Genomic DNA, 24,525 nt, shown 5'->3' on the forward strand with positions numbered 1-24,525 from the left:
CTATCTCTCCCTCTTAACTGTAAGCTTATTATGGGCCGGGAATGTAACTAATTCTGTTGCATTGTCTTCTCCCCAATGCTTAGTACAGTCCTATGCACATAGTAAGCACTCAATAAATACAATTGGTTGATTGACTGATTAGAAGGAACTGGGTTCCAACCCCTGCTCCAATACGTGTCTGCTGGGTGACCTTGGGTAAGTCACTGAACTTTACTGTACCTCAGTTACCTCATCTGTCAAATGGAGATTAAGTCTGTGAGCCCCATGTGGGATACAGTCTGTGTCCGACCTGATTAGCTAGTAACTATTCCAGCGCTTAGAACAGGGCCTGGCACATAGTAATCGCTTAACAAATACCATAAAAAACAACAAAGCCAAACTAAACAAAACCCCCCCAACTTTCAATCTCCAAAAAAAAGATATATTTCTGAAGCCCTGTGCCTCTTTCCACAATCTCAGGACTCCCCATTTCACAACCTTAAAAAAATTGTCTCCGAGACAACGGTGGGAAGACAGTGATGTTTTTCTAAACCTGCCGAAAAAATGCCTGTCCTCTTGTTAAACAGACGGACCTGCTATGCTCATCTGCCTTTTCTCTTCAGAGAAATCCCTTCAGATTCTGACGCCCGATACACATGCCCCTATACACACACACACACACACACACACCCACCCACACACACACACAGATAGAATAAGCCTTTTTTCCTTCAGGTCCCCATGCACCTGTCCACAATGAGACAGATTGAAGCCGACCGGGGCCTTACACTTTGCTAACTGGAAGAGACATCCAGGTAATGATGTGGCACATGTCCTACCGCAGAGCCCACTCTGAGCCCTGAGTATTTTCTCCGGGATCAGACCGTGGGTAGAAACTGTCCCCGTCTCTCCCCTGTTCCCCTCAGCCAGACACACTCTGTCCCGACCGAGGCTTCAGGGGAGAGGGAACAAAAGGTAATCGTAACGTTTCATCCACTTGCGGGCTTTGAGGATTGATACGATGACCAAAAGCCATCAGCTGGGGTGAAGGCCGCAGCCTACAGAGCAGCAGGTAAGTACCGTGCGGAGGAGGTCATCGTCGCCACCGGACGGAGATTTCCTGTCAGTGAGGTAATTGGGCTGGAAAAAGAGGATGAACCGAAGTCCTCTGGTCTCTTGAAACTGGGCTCCAACCCACATGCTGGCTATTTATTGAGGCCCTGTAATATTCCGTGTTTCCTTATTACGGAGGGTGGCGGGGGGGCGGACACTTAACGGTAATGGGATTAGATTCCCTCTGGCGGTACGGTGACATTTTCTCGTAAAAGCTGTGAAGGCAGTTTCTCAAGAACAGAACTGACAGAAAAACACCAGAATCCACTTCTCATTAAGGGACACGGGAGCGGGGAGTCGATGCGACGGAGCGCTTTACAGTCCCGTAGCCGTGCTGCCTCCCCCACAGCTGAGACGGAAGGCCGGAAACCCCAGGAAATGGAGCGTCTGTCTTTTATCACCCCATCCGGGGGGGCAGGCTGTTTGTTTCCCCACCTCTAGCCCGTCAAAATGAGAGCAAAAATCATTTGGCAGCTCTCACGGATCATGTCTACCGACTCTACTGCTTTGTCCGCTCCCTAGAGCTTAATGTACTGCTCTGCACACAGGAAGTGTTCAAGAAATACCGTTGACTGATTGAAGGCAGCACTGTGATGTCTAATCTCTACCCTTCTATGGCCCAACTGCCTTCTCAGCACTTCATTCATTCAATCGTATTTACTGAGTGCTTACTGTGTGCAGAGCACTGTATTGAGCACTTGAGAGAGTACAAAATAACAATAAACAGACACATTCCCTGCCCACGATGAGCTTACAGTCTAGGATCGACTTCATAAGTACTCACAGCCACCCATAGCGGTAGTGGGACGTATCTTTATACTGTAAAACCTGTAAGTTCCTTTGAGGTCAGTGATCTTGCCTACCAACTCTAGTGTGCTCTCCCAAGTGCTCAGTACAGTGCTCTGCACACAGTAAATGCTCGGTAAATACCACTGACTGATTACTTGCTTCCTCAATGCTGAAGGAAGCATTGTGGTCTCCTGGAAAGAGCTCAGGTCTAGGAGTCAGAGGTCCTGGGTTCTAATCCCAGTTCCTCCACTTGCCTGCTGTGTGACATTGGGCAAATCACTCGTTTTATTTGTACCTCTGTTTCCTCATCTGGAAATAATAATAATGTTGGTATTTGTTAAGCGCTTACTATGTGCAGAGCACTGTTCTAAGTGCTAGGGAAGATATAGGGTAATCAGGTTGTCCCACTTGAGGCTCACAGTTAATCCCCATTTTACAGATGAGGTAACTGAGGCACAGAGAAGTTAAGTGACTTGCCCACAGTCACCCAGCTGACAAGTGGCAGAGCCGGGAGTCGAACCCATGACCTCTGACTCTGAAGCCCAGGCTCTTGTCTCCTTCCTATTTAGACTGCGAGCTCCGTGTAGAGACAGGGACTATTAAGCACTTAGTACAGTGCTCCTCACAGAGTAAGGACTCAATAAATACGATTGAATGAATGAATATCTCCCCTGATTATCTTGTATCTACCTCAGTGCCTAGTACAGTGCTTGGCACATAGTTAGCGGTTAACAAATACTAGAGTTATTGTTATTTCATTTCCTCCTACATGTAATTTACTTTAGTGCCTGGCTCTGTTTGCTCCCAGAAAGTGAGGATCTCATCGATTAATTCTGTAATAATAATAATAATAATAATGTTGGTATTTGTTAAGCACTTTCTATGTGCAGAGCACTGTTCTAAGCGCTGGGGTAGACACAGGGTAATCAGGTGGTCCCACGTGGGGCTCACAGTTAATCCCCATTTTACGGATGAGGTAACTGAGGCACAGAGAAGTTAAGTGACTTGCCCACAGTCACACAGCTGACAAGTGGCAGAGCTGGAATTCAAACTCATGACCCCTGATTCCAAAGCCCGTGCTCTTTCCACTGAGCCATGTACTCTCCCAATCACAGTCTTTTAGTACAATGCTTACTGTTGTACTACGCGCTTGGGAGAGTACAGTATAACAATAAGCAGACACATTCCCTGCCCACCACGAGCTTTCAGTCTAGAGAGGGAGACAGGTGTTAATATAAATGTGAGTGAATGAGTGAAACTGCCGTGCAGAGAGTAGGTGAACAATGAATACTATTGATGGATCGATTAATTGATTGAGAGGCAGCAATGGGATTGGGACAAGTAGTGCCACTGGATGTCCCCTGCTAAGATAACGGTTTATCCTGTTTTAGACCTGCCGAGGTTAAGCACCGAAAGCAAGCCGGGAGATAGACATCGATTTTGCACCGGAAACTAACTACGGCTCTCTGAAAACCAACAGTCCAGCCTCTCCCAAGGAGAATGGATAAGCTTCAGTAGCAAGAACGAAACTCGCATCGATCACTCCTTCAAGTTCAGCATTTCGTTCGTGGATGACAGTAAGGGAAGGCTTTCTAAAAAAGTAATTCTATGGTGTGGAAGAGATTCAGTTTCATTTTGGGGAAAATGCATTGAAATGAAAGTTTTAAAGCGACAACTCATCCAGACAGGCTATCTGTATCAAAGGCCGACAGAACCGCAGTTATTTGGGGGAAAGGAGTGAAGGACCGAAACTTGGGGGAGGAATCCATGTGCTTCACTCAGATGGGGACTTCAGAAAGGAGGATCTTTGGGTTTCTTTGTTAATTTTAATGGTATTTCTTACTTTGTGCCCGGCACTGACTGAAGCGCTCGGGTAGATACAAAGTAATCAGGTTGGACACAGTTCCTGTCCAACATGGGTCTCACAGTCTTAATCCCCATTTTACAGATGAGGTAAGTGAGGCCCGGAGAAGTTAAGTGACTTGCCCAAGATCACACAGCAAACAAATGGTAGAGTCTTTCTGACTCCCGGGCCTGTGCTCTATCCACTAGGGCCATGCTGCTTCTGATCATTTATTGACCATGAAACGGTAAACTGTTGGGAGAATATCGGCATTTAAAGCTGTTGACCATGATGGGTTCAAAATCCTGGACCTCACCTAGGCTCAAAAACTCAGTAGTATCTGGTCATTCTCTAAGCTTTCTCCAGGCTCTTCTTGTTAGTGGTGGGGAGATGAGTGTGAGAGGACACAGGGAAGTAATTTCACCTTCACCTCCCATCTGCTTGGTAACTGAATGGGGCACATTTCTGCACACTTCAAAGTCACTCTTACTAACAGTAACCAAATGACAGATTTCCTGTGTTTGGGAATGGATTTATCAGGGAGATTGGGGATCCAATCATCTCCCGCTATTTATCGAGTGCCTACACGGGGCAGGACACTGTAAAAGGCAAATGCATTAAGTACTATTGATTGGCAAATGTGAACGACTCTGCTGAGGGGAAAATTAAGGTTCTCGATCTGATTTTCATTAAGGAGGTGCACTCACATGAAAAGCTGCGTGGCTTCACACCATCATGGTTATTAAAACAAGGAGGTGAAGTAGCTGGTAGGGATTGCCTCTCTTTATTTCTGCAGTGTATTTTCCCAAGCGCTTAGTACGGTGCTCTGCACAGAGTAAGCGCTCAATAATTACAATAGAATGAATGAATGAATGCCCCGTCCCCTCAGTGGGGGTGCGGTCCCAGATTTTACCACCCTAGCAAACATCCATTACTTCCTCTCTGTGCTTCTGTGCTGATGGGATCCTTTGGAATGAATGGTAAATTGGAGTGAAGCTACAAAAGGTAAAATTGCTGTTACAGGTCTCAAGGTTCAGGAGGTCTGAACCCAGCACATCATTATCATTCCTGGAATCTTTGGTTTCGTGGGAAATATCAAACGAAGGAAGCTGGGAAGCAAAAAGAAAGATACCCAGTGATGGCAATGTCAAGGTCAAACTGGTGAGTTCTAGTTAAAGGACTTTTTAATTTAACGGATCTTGAAAAATCGGCAAAACCAACTGCCCAATCCAAGAATGGGGGCAGATGGATTTGCGAGAGGAGGAGGACTGAGTGCTTCATTTTGTCCTCCAATCAACGGAACACTCATTACTCCTTTTGTGCCAGGGTTACATAAATTTGTGAGGCGGTATGTGAGTTGTGACAGAGGTCATTAAAGCCACATACATACATGAGACCATCTCTTCTGACACTCTTCTATCCTGATTGATGGGAATGCTGGAAGATGTTCTCTCATTCCCTAGTACCATTTTACCCAAAACGTTTAACAAAAATGGGCACTGTCTAGTCAAACTGACTGTATCTTTAGCCAAAACTCCTCTGTGGAGAGTAGTACTTTAGACAGAAAGCTTCTTGTAGGCAGGGGACATGTCTACCAACACTGAGATTACTATTTTGGGAAGGGGATAACTTTGGTTTCAGGATAGTAATCGTAATCGCGGTATTTATTAAATATTTACTACGTGTTATGGACTTGCTATGTCGTCAGTTCTGGGTTCCCTTCTATTCTCCAGCTACACTTGGTCCCTTGGAGACCTCATTCACTGCCTTGGCGTCAACTTCTCTATCTACATGGATGATTCCCAATCTACCTCTCCACCTCTGATCTTTCTTCTTCTTCTGCAGCCTCTCATTTCCTCCTGCCTTCAGGACATCTCTGCTTAGGTGTCCTCCTGACATCTCAATTTTATTACATCCAAAAGAGACTCCTCACCTTCCCACCCAAACCCTATCTTCTCCCTGTCATTTCCATCACTGGAGACACCACCATCATTCTCCATTTCACAAGTCATCATCTACTACAGTACGCTTGGCTCATCTTTATCGTTCAATCCAAATATTCACTGTCGCCAAATCTTGTCAGTTCCATCTTCACAACCTCTCTAGAATCTGCCCCTTCCTTTCCATCCAAACAAATTCCACGCTGATCCAAGAATTTAGCATGTCCCACTTCGACTACTCCATCAGCCTTCTTGCTGACCTTCCTGCCTCTTGTCTTTCTCTACTCCAATCCTTACTTCACTCTGTTGCCCAGATGGTTTTTATGAAAAATCATTCTGTCCTTATCAACCCACTCATCAAAATCTCCAGTGATTGCTCATCCACCTCCACATCAAACAGAAACTCCTCATCCTCGGCTTTAAGGCACTCAATCCACTTGCCCCCTCCTGCCTTTCCTCATTGATCTCTTACTACAATCCAGCCAATACGGTTTGCCCCTCTAACACCCACCTACTCTCTGTTGTTGTTGTCTTATGCTGTCGAGTCATGTATGAGCCATAGTGACGCCGTGGACACATCTCTCCCAGAACACCCCACCTCCATCTGCGATTGTTCTGGTAGTGGATCCATAGAGTTTTCAAGGTAAAAATCCGGAATTGGTTTACTTTTGCCTCCTTCCACGCAGGAAATGAGTCTCTGCCCTCGACTCTGTCCCATGCCACTGCTGCCCAGCACAGGGGAGTTTTGACTTGTAGCAGATTGCCTTCCACTGGCTAGCCACTGCCCAAGCTGGAATGGAATGGACAGGCCTCTGCTTGACTCTCCCTCCTGTAGTCGAGCCTGGTAGAGGACTGGAAACTCTCCAGGTGTGACCCTGAGAGGCTACTCTCTACCTCAACCTAATTTATCTTGCTGCCGATCCCTTGCCTACATCCTCCCTGTGGCCTGCACTCCCCTCCTCTCCCCACTGCTCATGTCACACAGACCACCACTCTCCCATCTTCAAAATCATCAAATTCCCCGACTAAGCCCTTATTTTCCTACTCTCTCGATTTTTTGTCATCTATGCCCTTGGATGCGTACCCTTTAAGCATTTGATATTCACCCTCACCTCCATAGCACTTATGTACGTATCCTTTTATCTTTCGGTTTCCCCCATCTGTAATTTATTTCAATGTGTGTCTACCCATTTATGCTCAAAGCTCCTTGAGGGCCGGGTTCGTGTCTATTGTATTGCACTCTCCCAAGCACTTAATACAGTGCTCGGTACACAGTAATAATAATAATGATGTTGGTATTTGTTAAGCGCTTACTATGGGCAGAGCACCGTTCTAAGCGCTGGGGTAGATACAGGGCAATCAGGTTGTCCCACGTGTCGCTCACAGTTAATCCCATTTTACAGATGAGGTAACTGAGGCACAGAGAAGTGAAGTGACTTGCCCACAGTCACACAGCTGACAAGTGGCAGAGCCGCGAGTCGAACTCATGACCTCTGACTCCGAAGCCCAGGCTCTTTCCACTGAGCCGCGCTGCTTCCCCACTTCCCCACAGAAGCCACTCAATAAGTACTATTGATTGTTTGACTGAATACTATACTAAAGGTGGGGTAGATACCATGTAATCAGGTTGGACAAGGTCTGTGCCCCAAATGGGGCTCACGGTCTGAGGTTTGGGAGGGGTCTTTGAGCTATCAATGTTTCATTCTGACCTTCCTTGCTATTCATTAGGATTAGAATAATAACAACCATAAGAGTGATGGTATTTGTTAAGCACTATGTGCCAAGCACTGTTCTAAGCACTGGGGCAGATATAAGGCAATCAGATTGTCCCACTTGGGGCTCACATCTTAATCCCCATTTTCCAGATGAGGTAACTGAGGCACAGAGAAGTTAAGCGACTTGCCCGAGGTCACACAGCAGACAGGTGGCAGAGCCGGGATTAGAACCCACATCCTCTAACTCCCAAGCCTGTACTCTTTTCTCTAAGCCACATCATCTTCCATGCCTCAGTGTTCTCGCCTACCAAATGGGGATAATGGTGTTGGGGAGACTTTGTGAGAATCGATCAGCTAGTCCATGTATAGTTTCCAGGACAATATGTTCTATCCAAGCAAAGAATTATTATTGTACAAAACCATCAAAGAAGAAAAAGTCAGGGTGTTTTAGAATGATCCTCTCAGAGTTTCTTTAACACAAATCTGTCCTTTTCTGTATGATTTATTAACTCCCAAAGAAACTTGATTGAATTGGGTGCAGAAACTGAAGTGTTGAGAGGAAAATTAATGCAAATAAGTTTATCTTCTTTATGAAATATGTTTTTACTAAATTGAAAAGTCATTATCAATTACCCTAATACTCTAATACACCATTAGATATAAATGACTGAGGAATAATCTATTGAAAGAAAGCACATAGCTTAGCCTTTTAAAATCCCTGGGTCTCATCACCTTGAAAACTATTTTACAATGAAATAAAGGTGCACATTTTAATGTCTAATATTAGACAAGTTATAAAATGATTTTAATTATGGTCAGTTTGGTAAGGAAGTCTGAAGAGCTAATTACTAGGCTGTAATTACATATTCTTTCCTGGGGAGATATAGGTCTGAGGAGAGAGAACTTCAGTAAATCAATAAAAACATTTATTCACCACACGTCGATGACCAAATCATGTGCCTTGATTCCTTTATTTCATTTAGGGATAAGCTTCCCTTGTGAGAAAGGGAAGCAACATGGCCTAGTGAAAAGAGCTTGGAGCTTGGAGTCAGAGGATCGGGGTTCTAATCCTTTGCCACTTGCCTGCTGTGTTATCTTGGACAAGTCACTTAACTTCTCTGGTGCTTCAGTTTCCTCGTTGGTAAAATGGAATTAAATCCTATTCCCTCCTACTTACGAGCCCCATGTACGGCAGGGACTGTGTTCCACCTGATTATCTTGTATCTAGCCCATTCATTCAATTCATTCATTTATATTTACTGAGTGCTTACTGTGTGCAGAGCCCTCCACTAAGTGCTTAACCCAGCGCTTAGTACCGAACTTAATCAATACAACAACAAAGCAACAACAGTACTAATGATAATAATAATGAGCAGCAAAACGCGATAGAAAAATCAAACATTTTCTACACTGGATTTCACCGGGAAAATAACCAATTCCTACAATACCACCGTAGTGCATTCTGAAACCTCCATGACCTTAACCTCATGGGATGGAATGAATATCTGAAATCTACAGATATTTCCCAAACCTCATTCTAGCCTAGAGTTTTGTTCTTCTCCTTCACCGCCTTTTGTTCTTCTTTTAAGAAGACCAGCTCTCTGTGGGTGGGAACATGTCTTGTTTTTGTTGTACTTTCCCAAGTACATTGCTCTCAGTAGGTGTTCGATATATAATGATGGTATTTATAAAGTGCCTACTATGTGCCAAGCACTGTTCTAAGCACTGGGCTAGATACAAGGTAATCAGGTTGTCCCACATGGTGCTCACCATCTTAGTCCCTATTTTACAGGGGAGGCAACTGAGACACAGAGAAGTTAATAATAATAATAATGTTGGTATTTGTTAAGCTCTTACTATGAGCCAAGCACGGTTCTAAGCACTGGGGCAGGTACAAGGGAATTAGGTTGTCTCAGGTGGGGCTCACAGTCTTCATCCCCATTTTACAGATGAGGAACCTGAGGCCCAGAGAAGTTAAGTGACTTGCCCAAGGACACACAGCAGACAAGCGAGGAGCCAGGATTGGGATTAGAACCCATGTCCTTTGGTTCCCAAGCCCGTACTCTTGGCACTAGGCTAGGCTGCTCATTCTCACTCCCACTTGGACCATGAGACCCACATGGAATGGGGACCGTGTCTGCCCTGGTTAACTTGCATCTACTCCAGCACTTAGAATATTACTCGACACCTACTAGGCACTTCACAAACACCATCATTTATTTCATTATTCCTACTATTCCAGAGCAGCTAAGCCAAATCAACAAGTCACTGGCTTTGGTTTTACCTTTTGCAACCTCATTCTGTATGTCGATGACACTTAGCACAATGCTGGTCATATAGTAAGCATTTAACAAGTGCTACAGTTATCATTATTACCATTACTATGATTACAATTACTATTATTCCTACTTCTGTTACTGTTGCTAAAAAGTTACTAGACAGGATTGCTGCCTTCAAGGAGCTTATAAACTAGCAAGGAAGATGGATCCCAAAATTATTTATTTATGGCATTGAATCCCTAATTTACAGATGCAGAAACAGAGCACAGAGAAGTGAAGTGACTTGTTTTAGGTCACCGGGCAGGCAAGTGGGAGAGATGGGGTCAGAGACTAGGTTTCCTGACTCCTAGGTCTGTGCTCATGTAGTAAGCACAGAATGCCATCAGTGTTAATATTAATATCAATAAGATCAGAACATTTCTGCCTCTCGGGTTTCCTTTAGTCCTTACAGAACTATACTATCCGTCACATCCTCGACCTGTGGTATTTCCAGGATAGCGGGGACTCGGCGATCGGTGGCGTTGCCGTCCAGGATGGGGCGGCGTGACAAAAAGGGAAAAGCGGAACACGAAGGCAGAAGAGGGCAATGAAGGGGGCGGGAGGAGGAAGTGGATTGAAATGAGACAGCCATGATAGAGGAGGCTGAGAACTCAATGGAGAAAAGACTAAAGGCATTCATTCCTTCAGACCCACTGAGGTCAAACCACAATCCACTTTCCAACCAAGCTAATTGTTCCAATCAGCACTTCTTCCAGGGCAAAGACCCGAGTCTCGGGACCTTGAGCCTGGGATAGGTTTAGAGACGATCCTGTCAGTGCCGCCATCGGCGGCTGTGAGAAACATTTTCTTTCCACCCGGGGTCAGGTAGACCCCTGCTGCCGTGGGAACTCCGCTCTTACACACATACCCGAAATTGGCACGGAGGACTCAAGTCCACAACCCGCAGAAAGGACATCCTTCTTCCGGCTTAGCCGTAATGAAATCCATTCATCACATATCGGTTTTAGAGAAAATGGCCAAAATCCAGCTAGCTCAACAGCAGAGGGATAAATCAATGGAGGAGGACCCAATACCATCTCTGCCATTAAAATGAAGAAAAAAGATGAACTAATTTGGGGCTTATTTTATTGTATATATCATAAAGGAAGCCAATTGGCTTTTGAAATTTACTGAGATAGCTATTCCAGGTTGTTTTAGTAGCCAGGGGAGTCCCTAACAAGAGAATATTTCAGAAGTAAATGGATTTTCTTGCATGGACAATAAAATCGGAAAGCATTAGTACTGGACACTTATAACGCACCACCGGAATAATTCGATTTCTCCTTTTATGAGAAGCTCACAGGCCAGAGGGCTTGGGCTAGATATAACTGTCACTGAAGTACATCCAGCTGATACAACTTTGATATTTCACAAGGATGGTGAAGAGTGAGTTATTACCGGCGGCTATCCAGAGTTCTATTACATTAATTCAGTCATCTTTATTGAGCCCTTACTATTCATTCAATAGTATTTATTGAGCACTTACTATGTGCAGAGCACTGTACTAAGCGCTTGGAATGTACAAATCAGTAACAGATAGAGACAGTCCCTGCCCTTTGATGGGCTTACAGTCTAATCGGGGGAGACGGACAGACAAGAACAATAGCAATAAATAGAATCAAGGCGATGTACATTTCATTAACAAAATAAAAAACTATTACTATGTGCAGAGCCACGTATTAAGCGCTTGGGAGAGTATGACACCAGACTTAATACACGTGTTCCCTACCCACATCGAGTTTACCAGTCAGCATCAATGTCTAATGGCCGGTTTAAGTAGCAGAGAAGATGTCAGTCAATGATATTCATTGAGCGCTTACTATGTGCAGAGAACTGCACTAAATGCTTGGGTGCGTATAATACAAAAGAATTAGCAGGCACGTTCCCTGTCCATAATGAGTTTACAGTCTACAGGAATACAGCATTTCGATCTGGCTCCCTGTATAGAAACATTCAAGCTTCTCATTATGCTAGAGGGGTGTGTAGATGAGCATCTAGAGGCACAACTAGTGATGCCTTCAGAGACACGTCTAGAGGCACAATTAGACGGAGGCCATCTTTTGGCTGCCTCCCAAAGGAGAGAGGGTTGAATTGACTGTCTCCTGCAAAGGCCTCTGGATAAATTCTTATCCACGGAGGCTTCAGTTACAGCCCTGAATGTGTTGAAATTCCTGGTTCAACCAAACAGGTTTGTGGATCCTAAGTGGGGAGAGAGGGTCCTGAAACGAAAAATACCTGCCGTAAACATAACCGGGATTGTATGCATTCAAAACAGTGGACAGACCAGCTGAATCCTGACTGACTGGCATAAAAATTAGCTGAATGACCACCCTAACAACAGTGACTTTTGAAAAGTCACTCTTCCCCTTGGGAGCTCAGAGATAAAATATCCACCTCTGAAATCAGAAACCTGATTCCGAGGGCTGAATATTCTAATTGACCGCTAAAAATATTCATCATTACCATCAACAGGCCGCATAAATCAGCCCCAAATGAACGTGCTCGAAAACCAGGGGCAAATTGCTTGTGGAAACTCCCAGGCTGTGTCCACGGCCTCATCTGCCGCTGAGTTCTGTTTCTCCAGTTCTGTCAGTGGTTAACCCACTTCTCTAGATTTGCCAACTGAACCACGTTTGGAGAAAGCCTCTGATTGCTTGCTTGAGTTTAAAAACTCCATGGATCCCATGCGGGTATATTATCGAAGGAGGGCTTAATTACTTTGAAAATTCTGAATCACGGTGAGCTTTACAGTCAGTGTTCCGAGTCAAAGATTTCTACCGATCAAGGACGTGTCTGACCACTGTAGTTAGGACATCCTAAGAGAATGTTAAGATGCAGATCTTTTTAGTTTGGACTTCACGGGTTAACAGGCGCGGAAACTAGTGGAATAGCCCTGAGTGGTAGGAGAAAAAAGAAAGTAGAGACATGTGGGAGAGCTGAGTGGGTGAGAGACAGAAAGCATATTTTCAGTACATCCATAAGGTTAGAGCTCCCTCCAACTCATTTAAGAGGAACTGAAAGGAACCTTTTATTTATTATGTTGTGATTAAAACAGCTTTAATGAGATGAAGCTTCTGTCGTCTACAGAGAAGGTAAAGGCTTAGATGGACCCCGGGAGGTTCACATTCCTTTCCCCCACCCTTTTTTTATGGTATTTGTTAAATGACTACTATGTATTCAGTACAGTGCTAAGCACTCAGTACAGTGCTCTGCACACAGTTATTTGTTAAATGACTACTATGCACTCAGTACAGTGCTAAGCACTCAGTACAGTGCTCTGCACACAGTAAGTTCTCAATAGAGAAGCAGCATGGCTCAGTGGATAGCACACGGGCCTGGAAGTCAGAAGATCAAGTCATTTCACTTCTCTGGGCCCGTTCCCTCATCTGGAAAATGGGGATTGAGACTGTGAGCCCCACGTGGGACAGGGACTGTGTCCAAACCGACTGGCTTGCATCCACCCCAGTGCCTAGTCCAGTGCCTGGTACATAGTAAGTGCTTAACAAATACCATCGTTATTATTATTATATAAACAACTGATCGATTGATATGTGCCAGGCACTATACTAAGTACTGGGGTAGGTCCAAGTTAATCAGATTGGACAGTCTATGTCCCACACTGGGTTTACAGTCTTAATCCCCATTTTGCAGATGAGGTAACTGAGGCCCAGAGAAGTTAAGTGACTTGCCCAAGGTCACACAGCAGGCAAGCGGCGGAGCCCAGATGCTCTGACTCCCAGCTCCGTGCTCTTGCCGCTAGGCCACACTGCTTCTTGCGATGTCCCTGTCCCCTTTCCTGCCCCTCCCTGAGGGCTCCCTCTCCCACCCTCCCTCAGGCTCTGCAAGCTCTCTCCTCACCCACCTCTAGACCATAAACTCATCTCCTAGACTGTGCATGGCTCAGTGGAAAAAGCCCGAGCTTAGGAATCAGAGGTCATGGGTTCTAATCCCGGCTCCGCCACCTGTCAGCTGTGTGACTTTGGGCAAGCCACTTGACTTCTCGGCGCCGCAGTTACCTCATCTGCGGATTAAGACTGTGAGCCTCACGTGGGACAACCTGATGACCCTGTATCTACCCCAGCGCTTAGAACTGTACTCGGCACCTAGCAAGCGCTTAACAAATACCAACATTATTATTATCGTCAAGCTTGTCGTGGGCAGGGAGTGTGTCCGTTTATTGTTCTATTGTACTCTCCCAACCGCTTAGTACAAGCGCTCAATAAATACAGTTGAATGAATGAAAGGATTCATTTCTCTCTAGAGCAACAGCCACATAACAACATGGGCAAAAGGAAGGATTGTTCTTAGGAGGGAATCAGCACAGCCTAGTGGAAAAAGTACAGGACAGTGAGTCATAAGACCTGGGTTCCAATCCCCACTCAGGCACTTGCCTCTTGTGTGACCTCGGGCAAGTCACTTCACTTCTCTGGACCTCAGTTTCCTCATCCATGAAGTGGCAATACCTGTTTTTCTCCCCCCACCCCCTCAGTCTTTGAGTCCCATGTGGCAGTATCCAACCAGAGTATCTTGTACCTACCCCAGACCTTAGCACAGTGCCTGGCACATGGCAAGTGCTTAACAAATACCCTAATCATTTTAAATAACGATTAATAATTACGGTACTTAAGCGTTCCTACTTAGACTGTGAGCCCCCTTTGGGACAGGGACTGCGTCCAAACTGATTAACTTTTCATTCATTCATGCAGTCAATAGTATTTATTGAGCGCTTACTATGTGCAGAGCACTGTACTAAGCGCTTGGAATGTACAAATCGGCAACTTGTATCTGCTCCAGCATTTAGAACAGTACTTGGTATAAAATAGGCACTTAACAAGGATTATTATAATTATTAGACCCTGTCACACACGGAGTTCAAAGTCTAACAATGAGAGAGTATAAATTATTTTAATTTTATTATTACTAGTGAGCACTTAACAGGATTATTCTGATTATTATTAAGCATGGAGGGGCCTGTGAAGGACAGAGATTCCGGGACTGCTACCCTAATTGACCAAAGGCAAATATCCCCAAAAGCCACTAAGCTTTGAGACCTTTGCTAGCTCTGCCTAAAGGCTACCCGTTTTCTTCGGTGTCTTCGGCCAGTCTGGCTCCGGTTCCAAATCTTTATAGGAGCTCTCACAATAACGGCTAGATAAGAGAGCCACTCTTTCCCTCAGGTTCCATGGCAGGTTGGCACATTTTACTTTGTGCAACCCTAATTAAGCGAAATACTTGATGATGGTATCTGTTAATAATAATGTTGGTATTTGTTAAGCGCTTACTATGTGCAGAGCACTGTTCTAAGCGCTGGGGTAGATACAGGGTATCAGGTTGTCCCACGCTGGGGCTCACAGTCTTAATCTCCATTTTACAAATGAGGTAACTGAGGCACAGGGAAGTGAAGTGACTTGCACAAAGTCACACAGCAAGATGATATGATGAAGGGCCGGTTTATAATGGCTACCGATAGATTGTTCAAATTACTAGGTTGCCTCTTCTTTCGAGTTGGGGAAGAGGAAGGTGGGGCTTTCTGTGAAGCTCTGGAAGAGGACAGGACTAGCGGGCAGAGCGGACTGACCCCGGGGTCACGCCGACGTCTCGCCCACGTCCCGCCTCTGGCCTGGAACTCCCTCCCTCCTCAAATCCGACAGACGATGGCTCTCCCATCCTCAAAGTTTTATTGAAAGCACGTCTCCTCCAAGAGGCCGTCTCCCACTCCTTACTGCGTCACTCAGACTTGCTCTTTTTACTTATCCCCCCCTCCCAGCCCCACGGCACTTATGTACATATCTGTAATTGATTTATTTATGTTGATGTCTGTCTCCCTCTCTAGACTGTAAGCTCCTCATGGGCAGAAATTTTGTCTGTTTATTGTTATATCGTACTCTCCCAAGCACTTATTACAGTGTTCTGCATACAGTAAGTGCTCAAAAGATACGAATGAATGAATGAATGAATGAATAAATGAAAGTGCGGTTTCCACCTCAGCGGCTGCTGGGTGGGGGAAGCAGGGAAGCACATTTTGCTCTGCTGTCCCAGAGCTCCAGAGCAGCGACTCGAGAGGGGAAAGCAGCAAAGATGGGTTCACCTGCCCACTCGTGGTTTTTTTCTTTTTATTTAAAAAACAGGTAAAAAATAAATCCGGGCTTGATTTTTCTTTTCCCTTTCCCAACCTGGCCCACAACTCACGGCCCATGCTGATGTCTGCTCCTCTAAGGCTAACCTTCTCAGTACATCCCTCGACCTTGCCTGTATTGCCGCCGGCCTCTTGCCCGCGTCCTGCCTCTGGCCTGGAACGCCTTCCCTTCTCATATCCACCAGACTATTACTTTCCCCCACTTCAAAGCCTCACTGAAGGCACATCTCCTCCAAGAGGCCTTCCCTGACCAAGCCCTCCTTCCCTCTTCTCCCACACCCTTCTGCATCACCCTGACACGCTCCCTTTAATCACCCCACCTCCCAGCCCCACAGCACTTAGGTCCATATAGGTAATTAATATATTTATATTAATGTCTGTCTCCCCTTCTAGACTGCAAGCTTCTTGTGGAAAGGGAATGTGTCTGTTTATTGATATATTGAACTCCTCCGAGTGCTTAATACAGAGCTCTGCACACAGTAAGTGCTCAATAAATACAATTGACCGACTGAGCGGGTGGGGGACGGTCAGGAGGTAGATTGGGTCACATGATTGACAGGGTGAGGCGGTGCCATGTTGGAGCGCGTAGTTCAACCTTTTTACCTCGTGACTGGTAGAACTGATAGGGCGCCAAGACTAATTAGTACGCTAACCAAACACCTCTTATGCAAATCACACCACACCGTGGCTCCGTGGAAAGAGCACAGGCTTGGGAGTCAGAGGTCATGGGTTCGTATCCCACCTCAGCCACTTGTCAGCTGTGTGACTGTGGGCAAGTCACTTAACGTCTCTGTGCCTCAGTTACCTCATCTGTAAAATGGGGATTAACTGTGAGCCCCCCTGGGGACAACTTGATTACCCTGTATCCAGCGCTTAGAACAGTGCTCTGCACATAGTAAGCGCTTAACAAATACCAAAATTATTATTTCCTGACACTCAGCTGGTCTGCCTTCCTGGAGATTCATTCATTCAGCTGCAGCTGTACTGCCCAACGTTTTGAACACACACGGCAGATCGCACAGACCTCAAAAACTGTCACGAACATAATCGGATGTCCTGCTTAGCCATCCATCCTGCCAGAGCTTCAGGCACCAGGTTCGGGGTGAAGATCTCTCAAATTGAAATGAATGTTTAGCGCCAACAAATCTCTCTCCTTCTACCCAGATCACAGAGCTATTTCTTCCCAGATGGAAGTTGGAGATTTGGAGGAAGAAAGAAGGATACATACAAAGCCAATTAGAATCTTTGGAGAATCTTCAAAGCCACTGCTCAGTTATGGAAGTTGTCTAGATGGGGCAACTTTGGGATCAGAGCTTAGAACGGTGCCTGGCACATAGTAAGTGCTTAGCAAATATTATTATTATCATCATCATTATTACTGCTTAGTAAGTGCTTACATAAATACCACATCTCTAACAGCACAATGCAAGATGGAAGTGTACTAGTCCAGCCAAAACCATCCCACCTGCTTAGGGCTCACCAGAACTGAGTCTGTTGCTCATTTCCACTGGAGTTGCCATGGCAGCCACTAGACAAACACCATTATCTGAATAAGGCTAATAATAGCAATAGTGATTTTGCAAGCCAGGGCATAAACAAATAAAAAAAAAAACCCTCCCTCTAAATGGTGTTAATTTCAAGCTTCATTACAAGCCAAGGTAATAAATCAGGATTTGCTGAGGGAGAAAAAAAAAAGAGTCTAAAATTTTATAGGGAAAAGAACTTTTGAGCTTCTAAGGGAATTTTAGGCTGTCAGACCATCACCACTGCCATTATTTCTAGGTCTGATCAATGGTCCACCCATCCCAGAGTTCTGCTTCTGACAGTGGTATTGGGATGGGTCGAGAAATCCGGTCTTTTTTTTGATGTTTCGGGGGATACAATCCTATGACAACAATGCCTTGAATATACATATTGTGTATATGTGTTTATGTGTGTTTATGATAATGTACACGTATGAGTGTACGTGTAGAGGAAACCCAATCACCTTGCAACTACACGCCTAGCACATCGCTGCACGTCAAATAAGTACTCTCCCGCTAGACTGTAAGCTCCTTGTGGGTAGGGAATGTATCTGTGATATTGTTGTCTCCCAAACACTTAGTAACAGTGCTCTGCACACAGTAAATGCTCAATAAATATGAACGACTGACTCACTTTTGAAGTTTTATAATGGAATATAATATAGAGTCTTTCTTCTTGCTATACCAACTCACTTTGAGCAGGGCATGTGTTTGTTATATTATTGTGTTGTACTCTCCTAAGCACTTAGTACAGTGCCCAGCACACGGTAAGTGCTCAATAAATATGACCGATGGACTGAGAAAGCTCTGGAGACCTGGATTTGAATCCTGGCTTTGCCCGAACCTAATATGGGCAAAAATCACGTAAGCCGTGGGCAGGCTTATATAAAATCTGTTATATTTTTCTACTGGACTTCCCCAAAACGCTTAGTACAGTGCTGTGCGAGGGGGTGGGGGTGGGGAGAGAGAGTGTGGCACTATCAATCAAGTCCTCTGAGCGGGTTTTCAATCCTGAAATTTCAGGACTGAGTTTCATCCACTGTTTCTGTCGGAGATCCCATCATTAGACGTTGATAATCGCAACGCTGTATCCTTTGAAACGGGTAGCACTGAAATATTTGGACTTGTAGCCTCGAGAAAAAAGTCCCAGAGAGGGGTCAATGGGTTCAGTGGATCAAATATTTTTTTAGTCACCCTCTGAGCCTAGGGTAGGCCTTTTGGGCAATAAAAATAAAGGAAAAAGGACTATCTGTCTTCCCTGCTGGTCTGCAAGCTCCTCGAGGGCAGGGATCATATCTACTAATCAAACGCTCCATACAGTCCTTTACAAACAGTAGGCGCTCAACGAATACTTGGGACCGATCGACTGAAGTAGACATTTCCGATCAAAGCACGAAATAGGTGACCATCACCTGATCCTGGCTCAAGCTGAAAGAAAAATAACGCAGCAGGCGTTTTCCAAGCTAAGACACATTTGGCATCAAGTTAAAGGCCGGACTGCAGCCGTTAGCGTCATTTCCCTTAACTGGAGTCAAAATCCCTTTTTCCAGGGGGATTTTTCAGGTCAACCCGATGCAGGCATTCCTCTTTTCTCCAGGAAGTGGCGATATAACACTAAGGATGCTTCCCCAACCTGTTTTTTCGAGGTTCCCCTCGCTCCTGTCTCTAGATGGGATGCAAACCCTGAGTTATATTTCTTAATAATCATTACTTGAGACAGACAGGGGTCCGTCCGCAGCCGTAATCTATCAAGCATCTTTGCACTGACAGCTACTCTCAAAACATCACAACAAGGGTGACAACTTGGCTCTCGTGTCTTTTAAGAGCACAATTCAAAGGTAAAAGCGGGGTGAAAAGTTAAGCCACTATCAAGAGAAACATTTTTTTGAGGGCTGGGGCAAGATGGAGGGAACGGGACTGGATTTGCTATTTTTGGAGTATTTATAATTTATCGAATGAAAGACAAATTCTGTGTGTGTTGGAATAAAATGCACGATTTCCCATCTGATGGAAATCTAATAACCTACCAAAAACCCCCTACCACTCGGGTATCTTTTTAATCCTTTCTGCCACTCTAAAGCTTTTAATGCTGCTCAGATTCTTTTCCTGAAGTCGTCATCTTGATCATCTCCCTCCACTCCTCAAAACCCTCCCAGTGACCTTCAAGCCCGTCCTCTACACTGTAAGTTTGTTGCGTTAGGGAATGTGTCCGCCGACTCTGTTGTGATATACTCTCCCAAGTGCTTAGTACAGTGCTCTGCACATGGTAACCGCTCAGTGAATATCATTGATGATGATGATGATGATCAAGCAGAAACCTCCGGTCATTGTCTCCAAGGCTTTTCACACCTCTTTTGCTCTCCTCGGCTCATTTCTCCTACTTCTCTCTTTTTTTTTATAGTATTTATTAAGTGCTTACTATGTGCCAGGCGCTGTTCTAAGCGCTGGGGTAGAGGCAAGCTAATCAGGTTGGACACAGTCAAGTCCTCACGTGGGGCTCACCGTCTTAATCTCCATTTTATATATGAGGGAACTGAGGCATAGAGGAATTAAGTGACTCGTCCAAGGTCACACAGCAGACAAGTGGCAGAGCCGGGACTAGGACCCAGTTACTTCTGACTCCCAGGCCTTTCCCCCATATTCCTCCCCGGCTATACGTAGTTGACGTTGAATTTTGAAGATGGTGAATTTCACCTGTGGATAAAGATCAATGTGGAATCCACAGTCCTGGACACACTGTGCACCCTAAAACTGTCTCTTGTAATGCTTCCATGCTTTAAGTCTTCAGGGACTGGTGCTAGTTTCTCTTTTTCTGGCTCTCCTCTCCTTGAGAAGCTATCACTCACAATCGGGGAAGCAGAAGCAGAGAATAGCGAAGCAGCGTGGCTCAGTGGAAAGAGTCCAGGCTTAGGAGTCAGAGGTCAGGGGTTCGAATCCCAGATCTGCCACTTGTCAGCTGTGTGACTGTGGGCAAGTCACTTCACTTCTCTATGCCTCAGTTACCTCATCTGTAAAATGGGGATTAACTGTGAGCCTCACATGGGCAACCTGATTACCCTGTATCTACCCCAGGGCTTAGAACAGGGCTCCGCACATAGTAAGCACATAACAAATACCAACATTATCATCAGGGGTATTTATTGAGTGTCTACTGAGTTCAGAGCACTGAAATGAGTGCTTGGGCGAATTACATTAGAGTTGGTAAACATGATCCCTGCCTTGGAGAAGTTTACAGTCTAGTGGGGAGGCTATCAGCCACTCCTTTTCTGAGATCAACTTGAACTGTTCTTTGCAGCGGAAGCAGGGCAACCTAGTGGAAAGAGCATGGGCCTGGGTTCGAATCCAGACCTGCCACTGCCTGTTGTGTGACCTTGGGCAAGTCACTCAACTCCTTTGTATCTTAGTTTCCTCATCTGAAAATGGGGATTTAATACCTGTTCTTCCTCTTTTATAGACTGTGAGTCCCATGTGGGGTAGGATTGTGTCTGACCTGATTATCTTTTATAATAATAATAATGCTGGTATTTGTTAAGCGCTATGTGCCGAGCACTGTTCTAAGCACCGGGGTAGATACAGGGTAATCAGGTTGTCCCACGTGAGGCTCACAGTTAATCCCCATTTTACAGATGAGGTAACTGAGGCACAGAGAAGTGAAGTGACTTGCCCACAGTCACACAGTTGACAAGTGGCAGAGCCGGGAGTCGAACCCATCACCTCTGACTCCGAAGCCCAGGCCCTTTCCACTGAGCCTAGTGCTCCATAAAGTGTTGGATTTGGGAGTAAACGCTTAACAAATATCATCCTCATCAATTAACTGCCAGTTTTTTGCTGGGCTGCAGCATGGTCTGAGGCTTTGTTCTGAAGCATCCTTAAAATATTTCTTCTACCCTTCCTGCTTCCCATCTCCTATGCTCAGCTTTCTACTCTATTTTTCTCCTTTTTGACTCTTTAGCTGATTTCTGTCTGCTCTTTCCTCCTTTTTTCTTTTCTTTTTTTTTTTTTTTGGTGGTGTTTGTTAACAACGTTCTAACCCCTGGGGTAGATACAAGCTAATAAGGCCAGATGCAGTCCTTGTCCTACATGGGGCTCCACAATCTAAATAGCAGGGAGAACAGGTATTGATTCCCCATTTTCTGCTGTTGAAGAAATAGAGGCACAGAGAATTTAAGTGATTTGCCCCAGGACACACTGCAGGCAAGTGGTGGAGCTGGGATTAGAACCCAGGTCCGTGCTTTAACGACTAGACCAGGCTGCTTCCCTTACTAGGCTTCCTTTCCTCTTCGCCAACTCCCTTTCGCATTGGCCTGATTTGCTCCTTTTATTCATCACCCCCCTCCCAGCCCCACAGCACTTAAGTGCATATCTATAATTCATTTATATTAATGTCTCTCTCCCCATCTAGACTATAAGCTTGCTGTGGGCAGGGAATGCTTTTGTTTATGGTTATACAGTACTCTCCCAAGTGCTCGGTACAGTGCTCTGCACACAGTAAGTGCTCAATAAATAAAACTGACTCCTTCTCCAGTTCTTCAGGCCACAACTGTCGTCATCTTTAAAGCTCTTCAAAGATTCCCCCTGCTCCGGGAAGCCTCCCTCAGTTGCTCCCAGCCACCTGGAATACTTCTGTTGCTATTATATACTCTAATAAAAGCACTTATTAATTCACCTGACCATCTTCATGTTCCCTTTTTCTTCCTACTATAGACAATTTCACATCAATAGTTCCCTTTAGATTGTAAGCTTCTTAAGGCTCTTTTCCTTTCATTGCACTGTCCCAAACAGTAGGGAAGCAGTGTGGCTCAGTGGAAAGGACCTGGGCTTCGGAGTCAGAGGTCATGAGTTCGACTCCCAGCTCTGCCACTTGGCAGCTGTGTGACCGTGGGCGAGTCCCTTCACTTCTCTGTGCCTCAATTACCTCATCTGGAAAATGGGGATTAACCGTGAGCCTCACGTGGGACAACCTGATTACTCTTTATCTACTCCAGCGCTTAGAACAGTGCTCTGCACATAGTAAGCGCTTAACAAATACCAACATTATTATTAGTACAGCCCTGTGTACAGAGTCACTGCGGAACACCCCTTACTAGGGGATTGATCCCCTTAGGCCACTTTATTATTTCTTTGTCTCTTCTCTACTGCTCCAGCTAATTGACTGCTTGTCACATACAGTTTGTGCTCACGGGGAAATAAAACAGTTAGTTGCTCTTACGCCGAACCCCCCGAGGGAGTCTCCAAAATCAGCTGGGTGGATCCAGGAAGCAGAGAGGAGTTGCCCTATCCCACTTAATTTATATAAACAGTCACACTCTGTAGGTAGCTATGAATAGGTAATTAATAATCAGCAGCCTCGCTCTACAACAAAGAAACAATTAGACAGTGGTGCTTTCTACGTACGGCAGCTTGAAAGTATGTTGTGTGCTGAGGCTAAACTGGGAAGGTGCCCTTTATAATCACGCACAGCACCTAATACGGGCCTCTGAACCTGGGGGACGTTCAAGCTGTTTGGCCAAGGTTCGTCACTCCTTCCCATCGCACGGTTTTTGGGTGTTGTGTCCATCTTTATGACCACTGAGGGGTGCAAAAGGCATTTCGGGCTACTTAAACTACAGACTGGGCGCCCATTGACTCAGCTTGGGTGGACGGGGCTGGTTAGGGCTTCAATGTGTAAATGAGCTCTCCTGCCTTCTCCCCTGACTTCCCATGCCCCTTTCTAGGGGCAGGCGGGACCCCCCCGGGCTTATCTTAGCCTCGCTTCCCGCCTTTCCAATAGGCACCCACAGCTCAGAGCATCCAGGGGTCTAGTGGAGAAAGCTGACAGGACTGAAATAGTGATAGTCAGCAGTTAATTAAGAGTGGAGTCTGCTTTATCGTTGTTAGAACGTTAACGGAAACATTACATTCTCTTTTTTGCGTCACTCACTCTACAGCCGATTCTGTTCCGTAAAAGGGATGCCAAACCTGACACAGCACTTAGCAGCAGCTGAATAATAGTAGTAATAATAATTGTGGTATTTGTTAAGTGCTTACCGTGTGCCAGGCACTGTACTAAATGCTGGACTTTTTGGCCTCATTAGACACTTAAGGTGAAGCGCCATATTCCCTTAGCATCCATGTAGCCTTGGCAGATGAAACTCGAAGGGAAGATTTCCACCCTATTTATTCAAATTAACGTCTGTCTCCCCCTCTAGACTGTAACCTCGTTAGGGGCCGGGAATATATCTGCTAATTCTGTTGTACTGTACTCTCCCGAGTGCTTAGTACAGTGCTCTGCACATAGTAAAAGCTCAATAAATATGATCGATTGACCAGCCAGGGAAAAATCATTTTCTCCTAATGCTCTGTTGGTTCTTCGGCACCCTCGGTACCATCTAGGGATGATACGGGAATAGCACTTCGCTTCTTTCTCTTCGGGCCCTGGAGGATGTGCCCGAATGCTGGTTCTCTACTTCAATGTTTGGCAAGTTATTGTCAAGCCCCTTATTAATAATAACCACAATAATAATAATTTGGGTATTTGTTAAGTGCTTACTATGTGGAAGGCACTGTACTAAGTGCTGGGATAGATACAAGATAATTGGATTGGATACAGTCCCTGTTTCACACTGGGGTCGCAGTCTTAATCCTCATTTTCCATCTGAGGTAATTTAAGCACAGAGAAGTGAAATGACTTGCCCAAGGTCACAACAGATAAGTGGTGGAGCAGGGATCAGAACTCAGATCCTTCCAACTCCCAGGCCTAGGCTCCACCCATCAGGCCACACTGCTCCCGTTCACTGGGAGCTCAGCAGCGTGGCTCAGTGGAAAGAGCACGGGTTTAGGAGTCGGAGGTCATGGGCTCTAATCCCGGCTCCGCCACCTGTCAGCTGTGTGACTTTGGGCAAGTCACTTAACTTCTCGGTGCCTCAGTTACCTCATCTGGGAAATGGGGATTAAGACTGCGAGCCTCAGGTGGGACAAACTGATTACTCTGTATCGACCCCAACGCTTAGAACAGTGCTTTGCACATAGTAAGTGCTTAACAACTACCAACGCTATTATTTTCAATTTGGTGGGTTCTGTAGTAAAACCCAGAATGGGGAATGAGGTCTAGCATCACTGCTGACTCCTCTAGGGCCGTTGAGAAATTCACTGAGCTTCCCCAGGGATTTCCCCTATTCCATCTGCAAAGG

The 24,525-nt window shown here is 45.4% G+C and overlaps 1 protein-coding gene and 1 non-coding gene across 3 annotated transcripts in view; both read right to left on the minus strand.

Moving 5' to 3' along the window:
- Positions 1-24,525, minus strand: part of GALNTL6 (polypeptide N-acetylgalactosaminyltransferase like 6) — a 772,653-nt gene that overhangs the window by 74,435 nt on the left and 673,693 nt on the right. The window lies entirely within an intron of this gene.
- Positions 6,413-6,549, minus strand: LOC114815827. Its single transcript, XR_003763629.1, has one exon. It is a non-coding gene; the product is annotated as a small nucleolar RNA SNORA7 (small nucleolar RNA).

Source organism: Ornithorhynchus anatinus, chromosome 12 (assembly GCF_004115215.2).
Source record: "Ornithorhynchus anatinus isolate Pmale09 chromosome 12, mOrnAna1.pri.v4, whole genome shotgun sequence".
In the NCBI taxonomy this organism is placed as follows: domain Eukaryota; kingdom Metazoa; phylum Chordata; class Mammalia; order Monotremata; family Ornithorhynchidae; genus Ornithorhynchus; species Ornithorhynchus anatinus.